This window comes from Bufo bufo, chromosome 4, assembly GCF_905171765.1.
Source record: "Bufo bufo chromosome 4, aBufBuf1.1, whole genome shotgun sequence".
In the NCBI taxonomy this organism is placed as follows: Eukaryota; Metazoa; Chordata; class Amphibia; order Anura; family Bufonidae; genus Bufo; species Bufo bufo.
In genome coordinates this window covers 428,761,346-428,786,554 of record NC_053392.1, presented here as the reverse complement: position 1 = coordinate 428,786,554, position 25,209 = coordinate 428,761,346, and positions in this window count along the sequence as shown.

The following is a 25,209-nucleotide window of genomic DNA, read 5'->3' as shown; positions in this document are numbered from 1 at the left end:
TCTCCGGACAAGCCTTTTTCCAGATGCCCCAAACAATCAGAAAGAGGCTTCATCGGAGAATATGACTTTGCCCCAGTCCTCAGCAGTCCATTCATCATACGTTCTGCAGAAGATCAATCTGTCCCTGATAAAAAAAATTTGGGAGAGAAGTGGCTTCTTTGCTGCCCTTCTTGACACCAGGCCATCTTCCAAAAGTCTTCGCCTCACTGTGCGTGCAGATGCGCTCACACCTGCCTGCTGCCATTCCTGAGCAAGCTCTGCACTGGTGGCACTCCGAACCCACAGCTGAATCCTCTTTAGGAGACGATCCTGGTGCTTGCTGGACTTTCTTGGACGCCCTGAAGCCTTCTTAACAAGAATTGAACCTCTTTCCTTGAAGTTCTTGATGATTCTATAAATTGTTGATTGAGGTGCAATCTTAGTAGCCACAATATCCTTGCCTGTGAAGCCATTTTTATGCAACGCAATGATGGCTGCACGCGTTCCTTTGCAGGTCACTATGGTTAACAATGGAAGAACAATGATTTCAAGCATCACCGTCCTTTTAACATGTCAAGTCTGCCATTTTAACCCAATCAGCCTGACATAATTATCTCCAGCCTTGTGCTCGTCAACATTCTCACCTGAGTTAACAAGACGATTACTGAAATGATCTCAGCAGGTCCTTTAATGACAGCAATGAAATGCAGTGGAAAGTTTTTTTTGGGATTAAGTTAATTTTCATGGCAAAGAAGGACTATGCAATTCATCTGATTGCTCTTTTCATAACATTCTGGAGTATATGCAAATTGCTATTATAAAAACTTAAGCAGCAGCTTTTCCAATTTCCAATATTTATGTAATTCTCAAAACTTTTGGCCACGACTGTAGATCAGTAAATGTTAGTTTGCAAGTTAGTGAGTTTGATAGACCGGGTAACTCCTTATCTGAAAAAATATCACGCGCTTCTTTTATAAGATTCTCCGTAAACAGTGTACCTGATAGAAAACAAGCCATAGAGAAAACAATTTCACTGAAAGAATATATACCTCAAGGATAGTTGCAAAAACAAATCACTATCACTGAAAACAACCACTTAAAACTTAACTTTTATTAAAGTTCATTAAATATCAAATCCCAAAAGGACTAACATACATAAATGCAGCTACAGAAGGAGCTATAGTGACCTGGACAGGCAGCCAATACCTTGGGGATAAGCAATGGGACAACACGTCTATATACAGGACAAAGCAACAGTAAAAAACTGTAGTCCGTGTATACCCCAAAGGATTCTTAATATAATAGCTGTAATGTCTCGACTGCGTGTTGCTTTAGGTACACAGCTTAACATCAAGTATAAACCGAATCCCAATGAAAGATGCGCTGGTTTACTGAACTGATGCAATCTTTACTGAGATATAATGAACAGGAATGCGTACAATAGTGTTCATATAATATGAGATGATATGTGAGGTAAAACTGTGAAACAAACATAAAAAGAAAGATATAAGCATGGCTATTCAAGCAACATACATTATACATAGCTAATACAAAAGATAGGGCCTAACTAATATGTGCTTGCTTACTACACTGAAACACACATTATCTATCTGCAATGTCTAACATCTCTCTACACAAGCTGATCAGCAAAACCCTATTACTCACAGGCTTTGGTGTTCATCAGGTTTGCAATCTGTAATAGCTTTAAGATGTCCTGTGGATCTGGTCACCGCAGTAACTAGAGCTGGACTGAACAGGATATGTCCCAGCAAGCCCTAGTGGTACAGAGAAGACCCGCCCCTAGGCTTCAAGAAAATGGAGGGTCTTAAAGAAACAGACACTGCTGAGTGCCAAGCATGTAATATACATTGCAAAGGCAGCACACTCCCAACCTGGCGTACCTTTTGTTATGCCACTAACCTTTGGACAGAAGTAAAACTACTTCAGAAATTGGCCTAGCATACACCTTGGGAATGCCCTGTCTAACAATTCTAACTTCAACCTTTCTAACTCTAGCATCACTACTAGGATCAGTCCCCACAATGAGTCCAATAGGCCATTCGTTCCTGTGGGCCTGAGTGTCTTTTAATAAGACAATGTCTCCAACTTGTAAGTTGGGTTTGCCATCTTGCCATTTCTTGCGTGGCTGGAGTGTCACCAGGTATTCCTGTCTCCACCTCTTCCAGAAAATGTCCGCAAGGCTTTGAACTTGTCTCCATTGCTTGGTATACAAGTCCTTGAGGTCAAAGACTCCTGTGGGAGCTGTCACTGGTTCCATCTTCTGGGTCAGCAACATTGCGGGTGTCAAGACTGATGGCATCTCCGGATCTGTAGACACTGGAACCAAAGGTCTGGCGTTCATAATGGCCACGACTTCAGCCATTAGTGTAGTCAAAGCTTCATGAGTGAGGCGAGTAGACCCAACCTTCAGGAGCATGGCATCCAGAATACGACGAGCTACTCCAATCATCCTCTCCCAGGCTCCTCCCATATGCGATGCGTGTGGAGAATTAAAAGTCCAAGTGCATCCTTGATCTTGAAGATAGGAACCTGTTTCAGAGTCTGTAGAGATGATCTTCAACTCCTTGCAGGCCCCAATAAAGTTTGTGCCGCGGTCTGAACGAATCAATTTCGCTGGTCCTCTGATAGAGAAGAATCTTCTCAAGGCATTGATGAAACTTGAAGTGGATAAAGATTCAATCACTTCAATATGAACTGCTCTAGTACTCAGGCAAGAGAACAGAACAGCCCAACGTTTACTTTCGGCACTGCCTCCTCTGGTCTTGCGAGAAGAGATGTTCCATGGTCCAAAAACATCTAGACCTACGTGAGTGAACGGAGGATCTGAAGCAAGTCTGTCTGCAGGTAAGTTTGACATCTTCTGAACCTCAAGTTTCCCTCTAATCTTCTTACAGGTAACGCATTTGCTGATCACGCTGGAGACTAGTCTCTTACCTCCTATGATCCACAATCCTGCTGACCGTACTGCTCCTTCAGTGAAGTGTCGTCCTTGATGTGCAACTTGCTCGTGATAGTGTCTTACCAGAAGAAGAGCGATGTGATGATTCTTAGGTATGATGAAGGGATGTCTCTCTTGGATAGTCATATCCGCTGCCGACAAACGACCTCCAATTCTTAGTACTCCGTCTTCGTCGAGGATAGGGTTCAACTTCTTGAGCGAACTGTGTCGAGAAATCTCTTCCTTTTTCAGAAGGCTTTGAATTCCTTTCTTAAAGACTTCCTGCTGGACGCATTTGATGATCGCGACCTTGGCTTGTTCAAGATGGTCGTTGCTACGCTGATCAGTATTAGTAGCTCTGCAGGAGTATCTGGCTAGACAGATAAGTTTTCCGATTGCACGGGTCAGTGACTTCCAACTGGAAAACCTTTCAAATCTATGGGTTCCCAGACTGTCTCTGGTAACTAAAGTCTTGCAAACTGCAACTTGAGGTCTTACCTCTTTGTCTTGATCTGGTTCTATGAGCTGAAAGGTCTCTACCTGAGTAGTCTCTTTGGTTTCTGGCTTACCAAGAAACGATGGACCTACGAACCAGTTAGTTTGCTTGAGTACAGCGGCTGACACCAATCTTGTCCCATGATCCGCTGGGTTCTTGTCCGTGCTGATGTGATGCCACTGATCTGGACTTGTAGACTTTCTGATACGTGTCACTCTGTTGGTCACGTATGTGTAAAATCTTTTTGAAGCGTTGTGAATATATCCTAACACAATCTTGCTGTCCGTATAAAAGTTCACTGCATGGATCTCAATGTCCAGTTCAGTCGTAATCATGTCTGCCATATCTACCGCTAAGACAGCAGCACAAAGTTCTAGACGTGGGACAGTGTGAGCAGGTCTGGGAGCTAGTTTAGATTTTCCCATGATGAACCCAACATGGCTTTGTCCCTCAGTGTCTATTACCCTAAGGTAAGTTACAGCTGCGATAGCCATAGTGGAAGCGTCAGAGAATACGCATAATTCTCTCCTCTTTGTAGCAGACAAGGAAACAAATACGTACGGTCTTGGAATGTTGAGTTGTTCAAGCTCTAACAATGAGTCTTTCCACAACTTCCACTGCATTTGCTTCTCTTCAGGAAGAAGTACGTCCCAGTCAATTTGTTCCTGCTCAGTAGTGATCTGTCTCAAAAGAGCTTTGCCTTGCATGATAATGGGTGCTACGAATCCCAGGGGGTCATAAAGACTGTTGACTGTACATAGGACACCTCTTTTTGTGAATGGTTTCTCTTCTCTGGAGACCCTGAAGGTGAAACTGTCAGTCTTTAGGTCCCAACTAAGCCCAAGACTTCTTTGCAAGGGTGGTGATTCTGTTCCTAGATCTAAGTCTTTGAGGTCTTTAGCACGGTCTTCTATTGGAAATGCTTCCATGACTCTGTAGCTGTTGGAAGCTACCTTGTTCAATCTTATGTTGGATTCTGCCAACATTTCTTTTGTACTTTTCAGGATGTTAATAGCTTCTTCGTTGCTGGAGAAAGAAGCAAGTCCATCATCCACGTAGAAGTTCTTCATGACGAACTGTTTGGCTTCTTGACCATGTCTTTCACCTTGCTCCCCACCATGATCTTCTTGAGTTGCCTGAAATTCTTGGTTCCATGGTGGTGGTCCCGGGTGTAGTGTTGACAAGTGTTTGTCACTGTTACACTCTGCGCATTGTATTGTTTTTGTACAGTCTTTTGCAAGATGCTAAATTGAAGCGCAGCATCTGAAACAAATGCGATTGTCTTTAAGATAAGCTTTGCGCTCTTCTAATGTCTTACTTCTGAAACTGCGACATTTTCTTAGTGGATGAGGCTTGTTGTGGATAGGACATATTTTATCTGGCTCCTCAACTTTCTTTCTTGTGTTGTCTTCCTGATTGGCTGCAGATTCAGGCGGAACTTCTGTCTTCCTTACAGAAACTGTTGTTCTTTGTAAAGCCCTGGAGGTTTCTGCTCTACCTTTGGGAAGCTTGCCGTTCTCTTGTTCAGGAAAGCAAAGCTTGGGTCATTGCGTATTTCAGCTTGGTCTTCTATGAATTCAGCGAAGAAGGCGAACGGTGGAAATGCAACTCGATGATCTTTTTTGTATCTTGAAGCTTGAGCTACCCACCTTTCTTGCAAGTTGTAAGGAAGTTTCTCGATTATGGGCTCAACTCCACGTGCTGTATCCAGATATGAGAGACCTGACAGATATCCACTAGACTTAGCGGCTTCTATTTCTAAGAGTAGGTCTCCCAAACCTCTCAGCTTTTTATAATCCTTATTTGTTATTCTTGGATAGTTTTCTATCCTTTTCAGAAAAGCATCCTCGATCACTTCAGGTGATCCATAGCATTGTTCTAGTCTCCGCCACACCATTGCAAGTCCTGCTGCTGCGTCATGAACATGTACTGATCTGATCCTTTGGGCTTGCTCAGTGGACTCTGGTCCTAGCCATCTGACAAGCTGGTCAAGCATTCCTTTCTCTGTCAGATTTAAGTCTTGGGTATTGCTCAGGAAAGATGACCTCCAGGCCCAGTAGTTTTCTGGACGGTCATCGAATTTCATGAGACCAGCGCCCACTATCTCACGGCGCATCAGGAATTTTGCCACTTCTATAGCACTTGTTGCGTCTGGCGAATACTTCTCGGGTGTAAACTCAGGGTATGGCTGCGGCTGGTGAGGCGCTTGACTGAATCCACTTTGTTTAGGTGGTTGTTCTCGTCTGTTGTAAGTCTTTCTGCTATAATCCAGACTTGTATTTGCTTGAGGAGGGAGTACGCGAGCATCCGTTTGCACTCTTGGAGGGTTGGCAGATTGGTCTCTAAACATGCGACCACTTGACTTCCTACACTGAGATTCTGATGTAGTCTTGCAATGTTGCGTAGTATCAAAGTTGCTTATTGCTGGTGGTGTCAATGAAGACCTAGGCGCGTCATTGTACTGCTGGTCGGTGTACATGGTTGCTTGTGACTGTACGTACTCACGGGTGCGTTGGATTGCGCTGTGGGATGACATCTGGTTTTCTATGCTATCGAACTGAGCTTCAGCAGCCCTTGTGAAAACTTCTGCCTCGGCTAAGGCTGCTGCCGCGTTTTTCTGCTGTTTGAGTAAGTGTAAAGATGCTTCCACTTCTGCTTTCTTTTTAAGTGCTTCAGATTCACTTTTTGCTTGCTCTCTCATCAATTCAGCTTCCTGCTCCGCATAAGAAGCCATGGCGCAAGCTGCCTCTGCTTTTGCTCTTGCCTTAGTCGCTTTGTCGCTAGCCGATGACCGACTGGTGATGCTTGAACGTCTAGAACTAGTACGCTTAGATCTTGCTGAATCGGCGCTAGCTGAAGTCAGATTTGTTTGACTGGATGCTCTAGACAGTGTTGTGCATCTAGACTTGATTCTTGGCAAGCTGTGTGTGTCATCCTCCTTATAGGAGCATTGAGGGTTAACTGTCAGAGTGTTGTTCTCTGTGTTCTGCATCTTGATTTAGCTGGCAGCGTGGATAATGATGATGACTGGACACAGGCAGTATCAGTGTTGTAGTGAGTGAGAGAAATTACTTTCACTTTAGTTTCACTCCATGTGGCTGAAAGGAGTTATTAGTCCTTTTACTGCGGAGGACGATTCAAAGCTGTTTAACTGCTTCTGACAACGTTTTAAAGCCTTTTTACTGTAATGTCTCGACTGCGTGTTGCTTTAGGTACACAGCTTAACATCAAGTATAAACCGAATCCCAATGAAAGATGCGCTGGTTTACTGAACTGATGCAATCTTTACTGAGATATAATGAACAGGAATGCGTACAATAGTGTTCATATAATATGAGATGATATGTGAGGTAAAACTGTGAAACAAACATAAAAAGAAAGATATAAGCATGGCTATTCAAGCAACATACATTATACATAGCTAATACAAAAGATAGGGCCTAACTAATATGTGCTTGCTTACTTCACTGAAACACACATTATCTATCTGCAATGTCTAACATCTCTCTACACAAACTGATCAGCAAAACCCTATTACTCACAGGCTTTGGTGTTCATCAGGTTTGCAATCTGTAATAGCTTTAAGATGTCCTGTGGATCTGGTCACCACAGTAACTAGAGGTGGACTGAACAGGATATGTCCCAGCAAGCCCTAGTGGTACAGAGAAGACCCGCCCCTAGGCTTCAAGAAAATGAAATGGAGGGTCTTAAAGAAACAGACACTGCTGAGTGCCAAGCATGTAATATACATTGCAAAGGCAGCACAATAGCAGCAGTCCAGATGACAGGAGCCGGTCCTCTCTCCTGTATGTAATAATAGAAGAAAATAGGTTCTGGTCCGCGCTTCTCCCAGCAAAGATGTAGCCACTTGTGCACACAGGTAATTTGTTTCTCATGGGCAGACGCCCTGTTCATCACTCCACGCTGTCCAGCAAAATCTCATACACTCCAGTACCTTCAAAAAGACAGCAACATAGTGCAGCATCCACGATACTTATAAATAAGATTCTATTTATTGTACTCACAAACAAGCACTTGAAATCAGCATTAAAAAATGTAGTCAATCACCTCCGTGTCAAACCTCCTGTGTCGGGGTCAATTTTTTTTTTTTTTTGGACAATTTGGTTAATACACCTCCATCTTATGACATTTAACCACTACAGGACCGCCGTACACAGGATTGTGTCTTTGCGGCGGCCCTGTTATTCTGGGTGGACGCGCCGGTGCGTCCTCTCGCGAGACGCGAGATTTCGGGCAAAGCCGGCCCGCGCATGCGCATTTTTCAAAGACAAGTTCGTCATCAGCCTGCCAGCCAATGATCGTTGCTGGCAGGCTGATGATTTTCAAAAAAACGAATCAGAAGCCAGTTAACACATTATATTTATAAATATAATGTGTTAAATGGCTTCTGTGCTCCTCTGCTGGTCCTTTTCGTCGGTTGGTCCCAGCAGAGGCGCACACATCATAGTGAGTACACCCAACACTACACATAGCCCCCAGATCACCCTCCATCACCCCAATTAACCCCTTGATAACCCCTTGATCGCCCCTGTCAATCACCTAGTGAAAGGGAAAAAAGTGATCAGTGTAAACTGTCACTTTTTTTTTTCACTGGTATTAACTGTTAGGTTTTAGGATAGTTTAGGCCCCTGGGTTAGGTAGTTAGCGATCGTTTAGCGCCCACCGCACCGCAGTCACTGATTCGCTGATTAGCGTATCGCTAATCAGCAATTGTACTTTTATAGTATCTGTAAGTGATCAGAACTGATCACATTCAGATCTATAATTGCATTAGTGTCACCTTAGTTCGCCCTCCACCCAAAACGCAGTGTTTGCCCGATCAGGCCTGATCGGTCGCCCACACGTGCGTTCACCCACGCCCGCCCCGCCGCAGTGCCAAAATATTTTTTGATTATTTATCTCTGCACAATCACTTTACAAGCGCTGCGGCGATAAAAAAAAATCAGTTTTGATATTTTTTATCAATCGCAGCGGCCTCCGGTACTTCGAAAGCCTCCCATTTGTAAGACAGGCTTGCTTTTTTTCTTGGGTAGTCTCAGGGAATACCCCCTAAATTTAGTTGACCAAATGGCAAACAAGGGGTATTCTTCTGAAGAGGCCTACAGGATTCTGACCCAGTCGGATGAGGAATGGGAACCCTCATCTGACGAATCCAGCGGGTCAGAATATGAACCTGTAGAAAGCAGTGGCAGTCTGACCCAAAGTTCGGACGAGGAGGTTAAGGTCCCTGATACCACCAGGCGTACCAGGCCCCATGTTGCTACACCACAGGTTGCGCAAGATCCGCTTCAAGGGCAGCAGAGTGGGGCTGGCGCTGTCGGATTACGTGGTGAGGCATACACCAGCAGCGCAGCCCATCCTGGACCTAGTACCAGCACTGCTGTACAACATGGTGAAGTGGCGAGCACCAGAAGGGCAGTTGAAGCTGGTACGGTGCATTAGTTCCCCGTCGCAGCCACCGCACAGACAGGCCCGTAGAGCCCCTAGAGTCCCTGAGGTGCTGGCAAACCCTGATTGGCAGCCCCCAACTTCAGCCGCACCTGTAGTTCCCCCTTTCACCGCCCAGTCTGGAGTTCGGGTTGAGACAGCTCAGATCGGTTCGGCACTGGGGTTTTTTGAGCTGTTCTTGACTGCGGAGCTCTTGGACATAGTTGTGGCAGGAACAAACCGATATGCCACTGAATTTATAGCCGCCAACCCGGGAAGCTCTTATGCCAAGTCTTTCCGGTGGAAACCCGCCCAAGTTTCCGAATTTAAAATTTTTCTGGGCCTTCTCCTCAACATGGGCTTAACCAAAAAGCATGAATTGCGGTCATATTGGTCCACGAACCCAATTCATCACATGCCCATGTTCTCTGCTGCCATGTCCAGGACACGATTTGAGACCATCCTGTTTTTCCTGCACTTTAGCGACAACCGCACCTCTCGTACCAGAGGCCACCCAGCTTTTGACCGGCTCCACAAAATTTGGCCCCTCATAGACCACTTCAACACCAAATTTGCAGATTTGTATACCCCTGAGCAAAACATCTGCGTAGACGAGTCCCTTATACATTTTACCGGGCGTCTTGGCTTCGAACAATATATCCCAAGCAAGCGCGCCCGGTATGGGGTCAAATTGTATAAGCTCTGTGAAAGGACCACAGGCTATACCCACAAATTTTGGATCTATGAGGGTAAAGATCAGACCCTGGAGCCGGTCGGTTGCCCTGACTACCTGGGGAGCAGTGGGAAGACAGTCTGGAACTTGGTGTCACCCTTATTTGGCAAGGGGTACCATCTTTATGTGGACAATTTTTACACAAGTGTGCCCCTCTTCAGGCATTTGTTCCTAGAACAGATTGGCTGCTGTGGCACCGCGCGACCTAGTCGCCGGGGCTTCCCCCAACGGCTCGTTACCACCCGTCTTGCAAGGGGGGAGAGGGCTGCCTTGTGTAACGAAGAACTGCTCGCGGTGAAATGGAGAGACAAGCGTGACGTTTACATGCTCTCCTCCATTCACGCAGACACGACAATCCAAATTGAACGAGCAACCAGTGTCATTGAAAAGCCTCTCTGTGTCCACGACTATAATTTGCACATGGGAGGGGTGGACTTCAATGACCAGATGTTGGCTCCTAATCTACTTTAACGCAGGACCAGACGCTGGTATAAGAAGGTGTCTGTATATTTGATTCAATTGGCTGTATATAATAGTTTTGTTCTCTACAGTAAGGCTGGGAGAACAGGATCCTTCCTCAAATTTGAGGAAGAGATCATCGAGAACCTCCTGTATCCAGGTGTAACAGTCCTACAGGCTCACCTGAGTCAGAGGACCGCTGGCTGGAGGTAGGAGTGGAGCCCAGTGGCAAGGACCGCAGGCAGGTAGTAGGTGCAGGAAGTCTGTCAGAGGCGTAGTCGGTAGGCAGGCGGTGGGTCAGGGCAGGCGGCAGTAAGCGTAGTCAGACAATCCGGATGGCAACGGTGGTAGCAGTTCAGTAGGTAGGGACAAGCAGAAGAGTAGTCGGTAGGCAATTCCTGGTCAGCAGTGGACTTTCAATAGTAACAAGAGCAGCAGATGAGGAGAAGCTTGATCAAGGCTCAGGAGCTCAATAATCAGCAAACTGGAGTGCAAGGGGCTGGACTTATATAGGGAAGTACCAGGTGTGGGGAATCAAGGGTAATGAGCAAGGTTTGGCAAGACTGAGGTTAACTAATAGGCTTCAGGGAGGAATGTCCAGAGAGGACGGTAGCCTAGTAAGCAGGGCTACCGCCTGGGATGTGGCTGGTCACGGGTTCGAATCCCGACAGTACTCCCCCCCTTCCAAGGTGACCTCCGGGCACCGCAGGGGCAGGCTTACCGGGGTGCCGTTGGTGGAACTCTTTTACCAGTCTGGGGGCGTGGACATTTTCTTCTCGCTCCCAGGAGTTATCCTCAGGAGGGTAACCCTCCCACCCAATTAGGTATTGTAGTCTTCCCCGGTGGATCCTGGAGTCGAGAATCTTTGCGACAACATATTCTTCTTCACCCTGTACCCTCACGGGTGGTGGAGGGGGAGAGTGGCGGCCTGTGAAGGTGTTCTCCACGTATGGCTTGAGGAGAGAGCAATGGAAGACAGGGTGCACCCTAATGGAGTCCGGAAGGTCGAGACGGAAAGTGACCTCGTTGATTTGTGCGGTGATCCGGAACGGACCCATGTATCTTTGGGCAAATTTTTTGGAGGGGACCTTCAATCTGAGGTTCCTGGTGGACAGCCACACCTTGTCTCCCACATGGAAGCCCGGGGTGGGTTTGCGACGTCTGTCTGCTTCCTGTTTAAAGCGCCTCTGGGCAAGCTGGAGGTTGTCTATAATGTTCTTTTGTGCCTCCTGTAGGGTTGTTAGGCGTTCGGCCACTGCTGGGAGGGTGGAGGCGACGGGTAGGTGGGGAATGAACACCGGGTGCGAGCCTGTGTTAGCAAAGAAGGGGCTGTGCTTGGTTGAGCTGTGCTCAGCATTGTTGTAGGCGAACTCGGCCGTGGGGAGATGATCCAGCCAGTCATCCTGCAGGTGGGAGCTGAAACAGCTTAGGTATTGCTCTAGGGTCTGATTAGTTCTCTCCGTCTGCCCGTTTGACTGAGGGTGGAAAGCAGAGGACAGGTTCACTTTAACCCCGAGCGCCAGGCAGAAGTTCTTCCAGAACTTTGAGGCAAATTGTACACATCGGTCGGAGACCACGTCGTCCGGGATCCCATGCAGCCTGAAGACCTCTCTGAGAATAAGATCGGCCGTCTGTTTGGCTGTGGGTAGGCCTTTGTAGGGGATGAAATGGGCCATCTTGGTGAGACGGTCGACCACGACCAGGATGGTGTTCATCCCTTTTGAAGGAGGAAGGTCTACCACAAAGTCCATGGAGATCGAGCCCCAGGGGCGGGAGGGAATCGGGAGGGGTTGTAACAGACCCACGGGAGAGGAACGAGGAGTCTTATTGCGGGCACAGACCGTGCACGAGGAGATGTACCTCTTGATGTCCTCCTTGTATGTTGGCCACCAGAAGGAGCGGGAGAGAAGCTCCTGGGTCTTTCTTGTGCCAAAATGACCGGCCACCTTGGAGTCATGGTTGAGTTTGAGCACTTCGAGCCGTGCGATTTCTGGTACATATAGTTGTAGGTCCTGATGAAACCAATGACCGTTCTTAAACGTAAGGCTGACATTGCCTGTGGGGTGGGAGAGGAAGGGGTCATTTTCATATCCTTCTTTGATTGTGCCCAGGAGTTCTTTAGAGTAGGTGGCCCCTACGACCCTTCTCTCGGGTAAGATGTTATTTTGGCCCTTGTTACTCTGTGAGGGCTCGGAAAACATTCTGGAGAGGGCGTCAGCCTTGCCGTTTTTTAATCCAGGGCGATAGGTGATGAGATAGTTGAAGCGGGAAAAGAATAGGCTCCATCTGGCCTGTCTGGCTGAGAGTCTCTTAGCGCTGCGGATGAACTCGAGGTTCTTGTGGTCAGTTAGTACGATTATGGGGTTGGTGGCTCCCTCCAGCAGGTGTCTCCACTCGGAGAAGGCATCCTTGATCGCCAGTAGTTCTTTGTTCCCGATGTCATAGTTCTTCTCGTAGGGGGATATCTGGCGGGAGAAATATGCGCACGGGTGTAATAGCATCCTCTCCCCTGTCCGTTGTGACAAAACTGCCCCCACCGCAGAGTCTGATGCATCCACTTCGACTGTAAATGGGAGCTCGGGGTTCGGGTGGATTAGAATTGGGGCAGAAGTGAAGAGGAGTTTCAACTTGGTGAAGGCCTCCTGGGCCTCGGGTGTCCAGGAAAAGGGGACTGCCTTCTTGGTGAGTTGGGTGATTGGTGCTATGACCTTGGAGAAGTTCCGGATAAACTTCCGATAGAAGTTGGCGAAGCCAATGAATCTTTGTATCTCCTTCTCGTTTTTCGGAACGGGCCAGTTCATCACAGCTTGGACCTTCCCCGGGTCCATACTTAGGCCCTCTGGGGAGATGATGTATCCGAGGAACTGAGTGGTGGTTCGCTCAAACTCGCATTTCTCTAGCTTGATATAGAGAGAGTTCTGTCTGAGTCTCTGCAGTACCCTGCGGACGTGTTCGCGGTGCTGCTCGAGGTCTTCAGAGAAGATCAAGATGTCGTCCAGGTAAACGACTACAAACAGATCCAGCATGTCCCTGAGGACGTCGTTAATGAAGTGCTGGAAGGTGGCGGGAGCATTGCAGAGTCCGAAAGGCATGACCAGGTACTCGAAATGACCATAATGTGTCCGGAAGGCGGTCTTCCATTCGTCCCCAGGGCGGATTCGGACGAGGTTGTAGGCCCCTCGAAGGTCGAGTTTGGTGAAGATCTTAGCTTCCCGGAGTCTCTCAAGGAGTTCGGAAATCAGTGGGAGCGGGGTACCGGTTTTTTACGGTTATGTCATTAAGCTTTCTGTAGTCTATGCAGGGACGCAGGGAGGAGTCTTTTTTCTCTACGAAGAAAAAGGGGGCTCCCGCGGGGGAGGTGGAGGGCCGGATGAACCCCTTCCTCAGGTCCTCGTCCAGGTACTCTTTCAGAGCTTTGAGTTCAGGCTCTGAGAGGGAGTAGATACTGCCAAAGGGTATTTCGGCCCCGGGCAACAGTTCTATAGGGCAGTCGTAGGGTCGGTGTGGTGGCAGCTGGTCTGCGTTTTTCTTGTCGCAGACATCCTGGAACTCGCGGTATTGAGGGGGTAGCAGATCCTTGACGGATAGTTTAGAGATGGTGGTGTCTTCGGGTGGAAGGACGGGTTTGTGGGAGCAATTTAGCGTGCAGAACTCGGATGGGAATCGTATGCAGCGGGTTTCCCAGTCCACCAAGGGGTTGTGGGTGGCCAACCATGGGATGCCCAAGATCACTGGGAACTTCGGGGAAGCGATCAGAGAGAAGTGGATCTTTTCACGGTGATCTGGTTCTATGAGGAGTTGCAGTTCGGTGGTCTCGTGAGTGGCCGGCCCCGAGGAGAGTGGGGATCCGTCGACGGTTTCCAGGTCAACGGGGGCTGCCTTGATTGTCCGTGGAATGTTCTTTTCGCGGGCGAAGGTTAGGTCCATGAAGTTGCCTCCCGCCCCGGAGTCTAACATCGCTGAACAGGGGAGTTGTCGCCCCTCAATGTCGATGAGGATCGGGATGATGAAGTGGGATCCATGAGCCGCCGTGTTGTTATTTTCAGGGGCTGCTGGCGGGGTTGGAGTTTGTGGTTGCTCCTTTAGCTCCGTGACGGCAATAGTCTTTCGGATCTTATGAGGACATTTGATGGCAAAATGACCCGGCTCCCCACAGTAGAGGCAGAGGTTTTCGGCCAGCCTTCTCTCCTTCTCAGCTGTGGATAGAGACCTACGTAGAGCGTCGACCTGCATAGGTTCAGTTACTGACTGGGGGTCGCGCTGGGCGGTGGAAGAGAAGGAGTAACTGGGTCTGTGGTCCGAGGACCAGAGTCTTTCTTTCTTCCTCTCGGAGAGTCTTTGATCTATCCGGATGCATAACTGAATGAAGTCATCCAGATCGTCCGGGGCCTCAACTCTGGCGAGTTCGTCCTTTATTAATTCTGACAGGCCTCGCCGGAATTGGCTTCTCTGTGCCGCTGGGTTCCAGGTGGTGTCCGTGACCCAACGGCGAAACTCGGCGGTGTATTCGGCGACGGAGCGTCTCCCTTGCCGCAGACCATGTAGTCGCGCCTCGGCTGTCGCACAGCGGTTGGGGTCATCGAAGACTTGGCTCATGGCGGTGATGAAGTTGTTTAGGTTGTCCAGGAGCTGACTGTTAGTCTCCACGTATGGTGATGCCCATTCTAATGCTTCATCCGTCAGGAGATTGACCACGAATAGCACCTTCTTTTTCTCGGTGGTGAAGGGGGCCGGGTACATCTGAAAATAGATGCGGCATTGGTTTAGAAACCCCCGATACTGGCGTCTGTCACCGGTGAATCTTGATGGGAGTGGCATGCGGGTGTCTGCGGGCGCGCCGCGGACGTCCAGGAGTTGCCTCTGTAGTTCAATAATCTCCCTCTGTTGGCTTTGGACTACGCCTTGGAGCTGGGCAAATTTCTCCTGATATGTAGTACCAAATTCTTGAAGTTCGGAGACCTGCTTACGCAGAGTGGCCATTGCGGACTCCATAGTTTTGGCTGATTATTCTGTAACAGTCCTACAGGCTCACCTGAGTCAGAGGACCGCTGGCTGGAGGTAGGAGTGGAGCCCAGTGGCAAGGACCGCAGGCAGGTAGTAGGTGCAGGAAGTCTGTCAGAGGCGTAGTCGGTAGGCAGGCGGTGGGTCAGGGCAGGCGGCAGTAAGCGTAGTCAGACAATCCGGATGGCAACGGTGGTAGCAGTTCAGTAGGTAGGGACAAGCAGAAGAGTAGTCGGTAGGCAATTCCTGGTCAGCAGTGGACTTTCAATAGTAACAAGAGCAGCAGATGAGGAGAAGCTTGATCAAGGCTCAGGAGCCTAATAATCAGCAAACTGGAGTGCAAGGGGCTGGACTTATATAGGGAAGTACCAGGTGTGGGGAATCAAGGGTAATGAGCAAGGTTTGGCAAGACTGAGGTTAACTAATAGGCTTCAGGGAGGAATGTCCAGAGAGGACGGTAGCCTAGTAAGCAGGGCTACCGCCTGGGATGTGGCTGGTCACGGGTTCGAATCCCGACTCCAGGAGGTTCCGTGGCCCCATCCACCAGTGTAGTGAGCTGTCTACACGAGCGACATTTCCCCAGTGTTGTTGCTGGTACCTCAAACTGACCGCCACCCCAAAAAAAATGTTGTGTCTGTAGCAGGAGTGGAATAAGGCGTGACACCCGCTATTTCTGTCCTGACTGCCCTGACCACCCTGCCCTATGCTTTGGGGAGTGTTTCCGGAAGTACCACACACAGGTACACTTAGCATAGGGATTGCGTTTAATAGGACAGGCACACAGGGCTATTAGGGCCCTTTCACTCACAGCTGCTGCAAACCTCTCCTTTCACCTGGGACAAAGTGCATAATGTACTTCGCCACATCTTTGGGCAATTTGACAAAAAATAAAAACTTCCATGAACTCACTATGCCCATCACGAAATACCTGGGGGTGTCTTCTTTCCAAAATGGGGTCACTTGTGGGGTAGTTATATTGCCCTGGCATTTTAAGGGCCCTAATGCGTGAGAAGTAGTTTGAAATCAAAATGTGTAAAAAATGCCCTGTGAAATCCTAAAGGTGCTCTTTGGAATGTGTGCCCCTTTGCCCACCTAGGCTGCAAAAAAGTGTCACACATGTGGTATCGCCGTACTCAGGAGAAGTTGGGCAATGTGTTTTGGGGTGTCATTTTACATATACCCATGCTGGGTGAGATAAATATTTCGGTCAAATGCCAACTTTGTATAAAAAAATGGGAAAAGCTGTCTTTTGCCGAGATATTTCTCTCACCCAGCATGGGTATATGTAAAAATACACCCCAAAACACATTGCCCAACTTCTCCTGAGTACGGCGATACCACATGTGTGACACTTTTTTGCAGCCTATGTGGAAAAATGGGCCCACATTTTTTACACATTTTGATTTCAAACTACTTCTCACGCATTAGGGCCCCTAAAATGCCAGGGCAGTATAACTACCCCACAATTGACCCCATTTTGGAAAGAAGACACCCCAAGGTATTTCGTGAGGGGCATGGCGAGTTCCTAGAATTTTTAATTTTTTGTCACAAGTTAGCGGAAAATGAGACTTTGTAAGGAAAAAATAAATAAAAATCATCGTTTTCCGCTAAAAATAAAAAGTAAAAAGTTCTATGAACTCACTATGCCCATCAGCGAAAATACCTTAGGGTGTCTACTTTTCAAAATGGCGTCATTTGTGGGGTTTTTCTACTGTCTGGGCATTGTAGAACCTCAGGAAACATGACAGGTGCTCAGAAAGTCAGAGCTGCTTCAAAAAGCAGAAATTCACATTTTTGTACCATAGTTTGTAAACGCTATAACTTTTACCCAAACCATTTTTTTTTACCCAAACATTTTTTTTTATCAAAGACATGTAGAACAATAAATTTAGAGAAAAAATTTAATAGAAATGTAGTTTTATTTGAAAATTTTACAACTGAAAGTGAAAAATGTCATTTTTTTGCAAATAAATAGGTAAATTTCGATTAATAACAAAAAAGTAAAAATGTCAGCAGCAATGAAATACCACCAAATGAAAGCTCTATTAGTGAGAAGAAAAGGAGGTAAAATTCTTTTGGGTGGTAAGTTGCATGACCGAGCAATAAACTGTGAAAGTAGTGTAGTGCAGAATTGTAAAAAGTGGTCTGGTCATTAAGCGTGTTTAAGCTAGGGGAGCTGAGGTGGTTAAACACACATAATTGACATACATTAAAAGTTAATGCTATGAAATCAAACATAATTTTATCATAAAAACCTCTATGAAATATTGTATATTCTCTAAAATTCATAGATAAAATTCTTAAATAAAAAAAAAAATATATGTAAATAGAATTTTTTTTTATTTTATTTTTATAAATAGAAAAAAAAACTGTTTCCAAGCAATTACCGTTCCCTAATTCTATACCAATATTTAACCTGTTGGGGTAATGATTATAAACTACCTATGTAAAATCCTACATAGCTGCTCTGATGTCCCAATCAATATTCAACCCATTTGGTTGGAGGGTGCCCATGTCATAAATCCACTGCGCTTCTTTTTTATTTATTTGTTTCACAGGGTCACCTCCCCTTCCAATGTTTCACAACCCATTTTACAGCCATGAATATCAGACGAAAGTTTTTTTTTTGATGGAAGCTTTTAAAGTGTGCCGAGACACTATGTGTCTCCAATCCTCTCTTGATGTTACCAATATGTTCACTTACTCTAATTTTTAGTTTTCGTAAGGTTCTCCCTACATATTGTAAACCGCAGGGGCACTCTAAAACATAGATCACACCTGCGGTTTCACAAGACATATTGCCCTTAATTTTAAACTCCTTTTTATTCGCTACAGACACAAGTTTGTTTTCATTCAGAATTCTTTTATTTTCCTTATTCCTATTCTTGCAGCCAATACAGAAGCCACACCACGTGAACCGGTCAGTCTCTCTAGTGGTCTTTGTTTGTTTTTCCATGCAGCTGTGGACGATTTTATTTCTTAAAACGGGTGCCCTTTTAAAAATAATTGGGGGTTTTTTGGGGACTAAGTCACCAATGACAGGGTCATTTTTCAGGATGTTCCAGTTTTTTCCTATCATTTTTTTGATCTCTGGACAAGCTGAGGAATATGTTGTTAAGAATGCATATTTATATAGATTATTTTCCAGATTGTTAGTTTTCATAGTTGCTACTTTGTTTTCTCTAGTTTCAGTACTTTCCCTAACTTCCTCTCTCTGTCTTTCTAATAAGTCTGCTGCATATCCCTTTTCCTTAAACCTTTCCAGGATAACTTCACTTTGTGCATCATAGTCCTCTAATTTTGTATAATTCCGTTTCATACGTTGGAATTGACCTTTTGGGATATTTTTAATCCATGGGTTGTAGTGACAGCTACTACTATCAATATAGCTATTTCTGTCAGTTGCTTTAAAATAAGTGATAGTTCGTATCGCACGTTGATGGAGGGAGATTTCTTTCTAAATCAAACTTTCTAAAAACTGCACTTTTTCTTTACTGATATTTTTTGTGAAACAATGTTCCACATATTGTCATTAATATATACTAGAAATTCCCTTAAAGCTGACTCCTCTCCCTGCCATATGCAAAGGCAGTCATCTATGAATCTCTTCCATATTGCATAGCCTTCCGTTTATTCTAGATGAAAATAGCAAGCTATCAATATATTTGTGTTCCCAATAGGCCATAAACAGGTTCGCAAACTTGGTGCAAATTTCTCACCCATTGCGACTCCGGAAATCTGCACATAAAAATCCTCATCAAACCAAAAATAATTGTGCTTTAAACAATAATTGATGCAATCTAAAATGAAGTCATCCATCTGATTATCCTGGTCCATAAAAAAACTTTACACTAGAAATCCCATTCTCTATAGGTATTATTGTATATAGGGATGTGACATCCACAGTCATGAGTATAGTGTCCTCTGTAACCTGGCCAAAATTCTTTAAAAGCTCAAGCACTTGTCCTGTATCTTTCAGATAGGAATTGGTTTTTGGTACATATCTCTGCAAATACGTGTCTATATATTCAGAGACTCTGCTAGTAATTGAATCCAGACCAGAGACAATCGGTCTCCCTGGAGTTTTTTTTGGATCTTTATATATCTTGGGGAGATAATATATTACAGGAATTCGGGGGTGGGGATTATTGAGATATTCATGTTCTTTCTTATTTAGAATACTCTGGTTTCTCCCCTTATCTAGCAACATTTTCAGTTCCTTTCTATATTGATTCGTTGGATTTCCTTTCAGTTTTTTGTATGTGGTCTCATCACTGAGAATTCTTTTCATCTCCTTTTGATATCCCCCTTTATCTAAAACAACTTTCCCCCCTCCCTTGTCCGCTGTTTTTATTACTATATTTAGATTATTTTCTAGATTCAATAATGCTTCCCTATCTTTTTTTTGTCAAATTGTATTTCATATTCCTGCTGCCATAGGCATTTTCCAATCCCTTCAACACTCCTCTCTTAAATGCATTCAGACATTCATTATCCTTATTAACAAGAAAAAAAGTAGATTTATTTCTTAAATTAGTATGTATATGGCCATCCTCCGACTGTGAGTCCTGTGTGGGATTTTTTTATCCAATATTTACAAAGATTTAGTTTTCTCATGTATCTGTGGACGTCCAAATACACCTCAAATTTGTTCCCTTTATATGTTGGAGCGAATTTTAGTCCCTTATTCAACACTTTCTTTTCATTCTCAGTAAGTTCATATGAGCTCAGGTTGTAGATCCCTATATCATCTTGCGTCCCTTTTTGGCTAATGGGCTTACTGTGTTGTTTTCCTTCTCTCTTTCCCCTATATCTTTTTTCTTTCTTTTTGGGGTGCTCAGGGCTTCTGTTTCCTTCTCTTTCATCACTGCTGTAGTGACTCCTTTGATGCATTCGTGGGGAAAATTTGCTTCATTTATGGAACTCCTTATGTCTACCCTCTGTATTTCCTTGTCCCTCTGTGTTTCATTTCTATCCTCCCTATCTTCTCTTACTAAGTTACTATTCCCTTGTTTTCCTTTTAAACTATCGGGATGAGCCCTATTTACATAATTATAGTCATATCTATTATATGATGTTGCTCCTCTAGAATTGCCCTGATATCTACGGTAATTGTCTTGGCCTGGAATATAATTCCCGTGGTGCTGGCCTTGTCGTCTATAATAATTATTATTATAGTTGTAATTGTTATAATAATTATATCTGCGGTGGTGCTTATATGCAATGTACCGACCTTCTTGATTGTATGGTCCTCTAAAAGGACCTGGCTGACCTTGATGGTGGTAATAATTCGGCCTCCTTACATACGGTTCTCTATATGTACCACACAAACCCTGGGAACGTTCAGAATCAGCAAGTTCCCCTTGAGAGCCGCTAGTGGACAAATTCCTATCACCTGGCCGTTTTATTCTTCCACCATAAGGTGAGGCACCCGCAATTTTTTCCTGTTGTTGTTCCTGGGTTATCTCTCTCATTTCTTTTTTCTCTTTCCATTTATATACTGCATTTTTTTTATAATCATCAAGTACTTTAAGATATTTCTTATGCTTTTTCTTTTTTATTTCCTGTTCCACTTTTTCAATCTCTCTTTGGCACTTTTGTGATAGATCAGTATACTCAGTCATATTCATAAATGGCACTAGTTTGGATTTAATATCTTCAATTTTGTTATACAGCATTTTCAGCTTACTTTTATGCCTCTCTATTATGAATCGCATGGCATTGAAACTGCAGGAGTTTACAAACGACTCCCAATCCCTCAGATCATCTTCATCATCTGAGTTAAACTGCAGTTGCCATCTTAGACCTTCAGGTATTTTATCTTCTATCAAAAATTGCTCTAATGAGATTACATCCCAAATGGTTCTAATCTCACGAGCCATCAGATTTTCCAACTCATTAAAAATGCCATCTAAATCATCTATTTCTTTTTTATCCTGTTTTTCACAGAAAACTTCCTGCACATTTTCTTCCTGCACAACTCTGTCCGCGTACCTTGGCTAACCTCTCCCTACAAGGCCCTCAATTCAATTTGATACACGATACACGATTGAAAATCCCATAAATATGATACACAGTCCTTGGTTCACAGTCCCAGGCCCAACGCGTTTCCCCTTATGATGATTAAGGTTCATCAGGGGACACTTAGTATCAAACACTAATAGTTAGATAACAAATCAAGTGTATCAAAAACACAAAGAGAAAAAGAAGAGAAAAAGCTGGAGCACCCCAAAACGGCACTGGTCTGTTAGAATGATAAACTACACGGTGTGTGCAAACAATCAGATATAGAACAAATGCTGACGTCAAAGCATGCTTAAATAATAACCACCAGTGTAGTACTTATCCAGTCAACGTTCATTCACTCACAGACCGATGGTGCACAGTTGGAGGGGCTCCAAGGGGCAGAAAGATACAGCTCCAATTAGTCTAAGCCAGTGATACCCAACCTACGGCCCGCAGGCCAAATCCGGCCCGCGAAGCTGTGTCATGTGGCCCGTGCGACTCCTTGGAAAAAGTCTAATACACCTTAGACTTTAGCCCCCATTCATCAGCGCAGTGAACAACACAGGCAGCTCAGTGATGCTACCTGTGCCTGAAATAACCAATTTCAAAGCTTCTTACAGCAAGGAGCTTTGATATTGGTTGGTATAGGCGCGCGCCGAAGCGATACAGGTCCTGAAGCTGGCGGGAGCTGGAAGGAGGAGAGGCCGGCTCCCGGGGTGGCTGTTGTAAGGAGAGCGTGGCGCACTGCCTGAGGACCTTGGGAAACATGACAGGGCCACTGAAGAGGTAAGGAGCAATGGAATCATGTGATTGGTCCCCGGTGACCCTGCTCCCACCTCCTCCTATCACCCCACCTGTGACCCTGCTCCTCCTGTCACCTGTATATGAGGGGGAAATGTGACAGGACCCTGTATATTAGAGGGAGATGTGACAGGACCCTGTATATGAGGGGGAGACGTGACAGGACCCTGTCCATGAGGGGGAGACGTGTCAGGATCCTGTATATGAGGGGGAGATGTGACAGGACCCTGTATATGAGGGGGAGATGTAACAGGACCCTGTATATGAGGGGGAGATGTGACAGGACCCTGTATATGAGGGGGAGATGTGACAGGACCCTGTATATGAGGGAGAGATGTGACAGGACCCTGTATATGAGGGGGAGATGTGACATGACCCTGTATATGAGGGGAAGATGTGACAGGACCCTGTACATAAAGGGGGAAATGTGACAGGACCTTGTATATGAGGGGGAGGTGTGACAGGACCCTGTATATGAGGGGGAGGTGTGACAGGACCCTGTATATGAGGGGAAGATGTGACTGGGCCCTGTATATGAGGGGGAGACGTGACAGGACCCTGTATATGAGGGGGAGATGTGACAGGACCCTGTATATGAGGGGGAGATGTGACAGGATCCTGTATATGAGGGGGAGGTGTGACAGGATCCTGTATATGAGGGGGAGGTGTGACCCTGCTCCAGCTTCCTCCTGTCACCCCACAGGGAAGAAGCTGAACAGACTCCACCGACTATGATGGGATCCGTTCAGTTTCCGTTCGGGATCTGTCTTTTTACTGAACACAAAAGTGCTGCATATGAGGCTTTTTTGTCTGGTCTTTCGACAGAATCTGCAACAGAGGGTCCAAACGCAGCCCATAACGTAGATTTCAACAAGTGTAGCCTACGTATTATGTATTTTAGTAATGCTCACACGTGCCCCCTCACACTGTTTGCATTTCTTTCTGGCAAAGCTACCTGGTTCTGGCCCGCAAAATTTATACCATGTCTAGTGCGGCCCTCAGACGAAAAATGGTTGAGCACCACTGGTCTAAGCAAACACACTTACTTTTAAAAGCCTAGATGGGGGTGGACCTCACCTGCATAGGCCAATCCTAATCCGCTCACGTAGTCATGTGATTAGCCCTGTCCTTTTTTTTGACCCTGAACTTGTAAATTTCACCTACTTCAAATATGGCTAGCTTCTTGCTGTATTAAGTCGCTTTGTCCTCTATAGCTGATAGAAATTGCTACCGACACAAGAAGTGTCATGCTACTATTTGAGAGGTAGCTCTATATCTGAGCGTCTATTTTTTGTATCTAATGTATCTATGTGCCGGCAAGGACAGTTTTTGGTCTATATAATGCCCTTATAATGTGTGGTCATAAAATATAAGTATTATTATATGCTCCTCTCACCAAGGGAGTACCATTGTGGGACACATATATGGTAGCATTGGGGGAGGCGTACCTCTCTATGATCTGTCTGGCTACGGAGTTAGCGCAAGACTACTGCACATTGCATTCCTTGGTGGAGCGCGCGGCCATTTTCTGTACCACGTGACCCGGGTATGCCACGTGACCCGGACACCCGGACATTGTACGTGCGTTCCACTTGCCGTATAGGTGGGACGCACAGCCATATTGTCAAGGATCACGTGAATAAGTCATGTGATCGGAATATCAAGGGAGCCGCGATTGCATGGATCGTATAGTGGCACAGAGGTATGTCGGCGCAGTTTTGCCATGAGTGATGGTGTGGAGGATGTGCCTTCTGTGCAGTATGACTGAGGATACCACATGCAACCTGCTGACTTGAAGGTATTTTAAGTAGAACCTGGTAACTGGCATTGATCGTCATATCAAGCCAAGGACAGGCCTAATCACATGACTATGTGAGCGGATTTGGATTGGCCTATGCAGGTGAGGTCCGCCCCCATCTAGGCTTTTTTTTATTTTTATTGTATATTTTATACAACAGATAACATGGGGGTAACAGGGTACCAAGGTATAGGCGCGCAGGCCAAGCTGATGTATCAATGCGTACAATGTTCGTATAAATCAGTTATTTTGTTAGAGCAAGGCAGGTACAAAATCATACTGTATCCAGTATGGAGGAAACAGACAGACAACAAGGGGAGATATGGATCAGACGACAGGGGATAGCCACATAAGGATAATACGGTATAAGCTCAAATCACATGTAGATGTTGGAGAGAAGACTTGCTCCAAATTGCATAGTCAGATACTAGTGTGTAAGGGCCTATGGGTGTTAATCTTCTCTATGTCCTCTGACTACAACCAGAGGAAGGGCAGTAACCAGTCGAAAACCTTAGAGCCGGACTGCACACCAGTAAGTTAGAGGCTATCTCAAGTTGGAAGGGTGTCCAGTATGTTTTTTGTGTCGTGGGGGGACCTAAATGTTGACCACAGGGACCATTTTTTGAGGAATATCACGTGGGATTGCGTTTCCCATGAGGATAATGCTTCGAACCTGTGCAACTGGTCCATTTTCTGGACCCATTGTTCCATCGGTGGGGCTAAGGGTTGCAACCAGAATTTGGGAAGGAGAAGGCGTGCAGCTAACAGCATTTGTGAGAAAATAAATGGTGGTGGGGTGTGGCTATTCTCATGAGAGCTAATTGTGGGGAGGGCTGGATGTTGGTGTGACAAATCTTATTAGCTAAAGAGCAGTGGCGTAACTACTGGCACATGGGGGGGAGAGAGGCACCTGATACTGGCACCTGGGGGGGGGGGGGTTGGCACCTGATACTGGCACATGGGGGGGGGGAGGCACCTGATACTGACACATGGGGGGAGAGAGGGGTTGGCACCTGATACTGGGCAATGGGGGGGGGGAGGGAGGGAGGCACTTGATACTGGCACTTTTTTTGTGGGGGGGATATGGCACTATGATACTGGGACATGCGGGGGGGGAGAGAGGCACTTGATACTGGCATGTGGGGGGGGTTGGCACTTGATACTGGCACATGGGTGGGTTTGGCACTATGATACTGGCACATGGGCGGGAGGCACTTGATACTGGCACTTATTTGGGGGGGAGATGGCACTATGATACTGGACATGGGGGGAAGAGAGAGGCACTTGATACTGGCACATGGGGGGTTTGGCACTATGATACTGGCACATGGGGGGTGGGAAGGAGAGAGGCACTTGATACTGGCACATTGGGGGGGAGATGGCACTATGATACTGGGACATGGGGGGAGGAGAGAGGCACTTGATACTGGCATGTGGGGGGGTTTGGCACTTGATACTGGCAATGGGTGGGTTTGGCACTATGATACTGGCACATGGGGGGAGAGGCACTTGATACTGCCACTTTTTTG